Source organism: Ictalurus punctatus, chromosome 27 (assembly GCF_001660625.3).
Source record: "Ictalurus punctatus breed USDA103 chromosome 27, Coco_2.0, whole genome shotgun sequence".
Lineage (NCBI taxonomy): Eukaryota > Metazoa > Chordata > Actinopteri > Siluriformes > Ictaluridae > Ictalurus > Ictalurus punctatus.
Window position 1 is genome coordinate 19,217,501 of NC_030442.2, and position 2,500 is coordinate 19,220,000.

The window sequence follows — 2,500 nt, forward strand, 5'->3', positions numbered from 1 at the left end:
AGTTTAGTTATTTATTTAGTTTAGTTGTAATAATTTGAATGGGTTTTGGTTAATGTTCAGCACATCAGCTCCGTGGAGGCAGGGGCTCGGTTTCGCTTCACCTTGTATGAGACATGTCGCTGTTTAATTCCTGTTGATTAATTTCCAGTGGATTAAAGGTCTGCTAAAACCTCATTATGCCTCGGGCACGTTGATTAATTATAACTTTCAGCGTGCGCTGCCAACAAAGAGAAAACTCCCTCAAGTTTGACCTGCATTAACCCCGATCACTTCCAGCGGCCCAGGCCATTATCACTGCAGGCTGTGTGTGTGTGTGTGTGTGTGTGTGTGTGTGTGTGTGTGTGAGAGAGGGAGATTTAATGCAGTGTACATGAGGAGGTTAAATTATGACATAACTCTTTTAATTGCATGAATGTACAGGGAGGTGACGAACCTGACACTTGCTGTGTGTTTAATTTGTTGAAAAATCTTCAGAAGGAGATCCGTTATATTTCCTGAGAAACTTCACTAGAAATAAAAGTTAATTTTCTATGTTTTAATGGTAATTTTATTTAATATAGTCTTAAACATTTACTATAATGCTATTACACCAGCAAGCCCCACCCCCTGTTCTGCAGTGCATGATGGGAACAAGCTCCGCCCCCTGTTCTGCAGCGCATGATGGGAACAAGCTCCGCCCCCTGTTCTGCAGCGCATGATGGGAACAAGCTCCGCCCCCTGTTCTGCAGCGCATGATGGGAACAAGCTCCGCCCCCTGTTCTGCAGCGCATGATGGGAACAAGCTCCGCCCCCTGTTCTGCAGCGCATGATGGGAACAAGCTCCGCCCCCTGTTCTACAGCGCATGATGGGAACAAGCTCCGCCCCCTGTTCTGCAGCGCATGATGGGAACAAGCTCCGCCCCCTGTTCTGCAGCGCATGATGGGAACAAGCTCCGCCCCCTGTTCTGCAGCGCATGATGGGAACAAGCTCCGCCCCCTGTTCTGCAGCGCATGATGGGAACAAGCTCCGCCCCCTGTTCTACAGCGCATGATGGGAACAAGCTCCGCCCCCTGTTCTGCAGCGCATGATGGGAACAAGCTCCACCCCCTGGAATCTGAACCCCAGGCCGAGACCATGTGCTGTCCCAGGTTCCTGTTAAACTCTTAATAAGGACGCTCCTGTCACGCAGCGGTGTTTGGGATGGATGGATTATCTCTTCATTTCCCAAGTCAATTAGAAACACTTTTGTGTAGTTCATTAAAGAGCGGCGTGTCCTCGTCTGAAGGTCTGAGCTGCTCGTTTAAGATTCATCACCACTTCATGTCTTCATTTTTCAGCTAATTAGCACTGACAGGATTAACACACCGTCTGCTGACATTTTACATTCTTCTTTTTTAAAAATCAGTATCAGAGACGTGAATTCTCCACAGGAACGCAAGAACATCCTCCATCCTCCGTCCTCCATCAGAAACATCATCAGTGCTGTGATCAAATCAATACGAGAAACCGTGATAGAAATCTGCAGAGTGTTTAAAGCTGGGTTTGGATCTGTGTGTGTGAGAGTGTGTGTGTGAGAGTGTGTGTGTGTGTGTGAGAGTGTGTGTGTGTGTGAGAGTGTGTGTGTGTGTGAGAGTGTGTGTGTGTGTGAGAGTGTGTGTGTGTGAGAGTGTGTGTGTGTGAGAGAGTGTGTGATCGTAATCGTATCTTTATGGTGATTATTTATTTAAATCCTTTATTCTCTTTTTAATGAATAATAATAATAATAATAATAATAATAATAATAATAATAACGAACACAGAAACGTTAAAGTGCACTTTACATTATTAACTCGTATTTTTGGCACTTTTTAATACTGATGTTGAACAATCAATAAAGCGCTCGTTTCACACAGAGATGTGGTTTTCGATCTTTATTTCAGCAGAAACTCGTCTACAGGACGGAGCTGAGGGTCACGTGATTCTCAAAAGTTAAACTGACCAGAAAAAAGAAGAAATCCTGATCTGTATATTATTCTGCCTTAAGACTCAGAGTAAATGAGTAAAAACCTCAGGGGAGCGTTTAGTTATGATCGAAACCAAAATTTAAAAAGCATCTTTTATGAACTGTGAAGCTGCGAGTGGATTTGGATTACATTTACATTTATATTTACATTTACATTTATATTTACATTTACATTTACATTTACATTTATATTTATATTTACATTTATTCCTTTTAGCGGATGCTTATTCCAAAGCGACTTATAAATGAGGAAATACAAAGTGATGTATCATGCGGAGAACAGTACGAGTCGTGCTCCTGTACACGATTTCTAACAGATCTAGAGAAGCAGCGTGCGCAGAGTCGAGGGGGAAGAGACAGTGTAGGGTTTTAACATTTTTTTTTATAATTATTATTTTTTAGGATGATGTGGGGTTGGCGTTTTAGGGGTTAGTTAGATTAATATCATTAACGACATCCCAGACATCCGCTTTCTCATCGGGTTCTTCTGAGAACCGTTTCTGACCCGGAATCACAGC

The 2,500-nt window shown here is 43.0% G+C and overlaps 1 protein-coding gene across 2 annotated transcripts in view; it reads left to right on the forward strand.

Annotated features, from left to right (window-relative positions):
• shcbp1 (SHC SH2-domain binding protein 1) overlaps positions 1 to 174 on the forward strand; it is a 13,334-nt gene extending 13,160 nt beyond the window's left edge. For both annotated transcript variants that reach the window (XM_017458611.3, XM_017458610.3), the window contains exon 13: positions 1 to 174. This exon is cut by the window's left edge and continues 903 nt beyond it. The gene's annotated coding sequence lies outside the window, so the exon portion shown is untranslated.
• Positions 175 to 2,500: the final 2,326 nt, after the last annotated feature.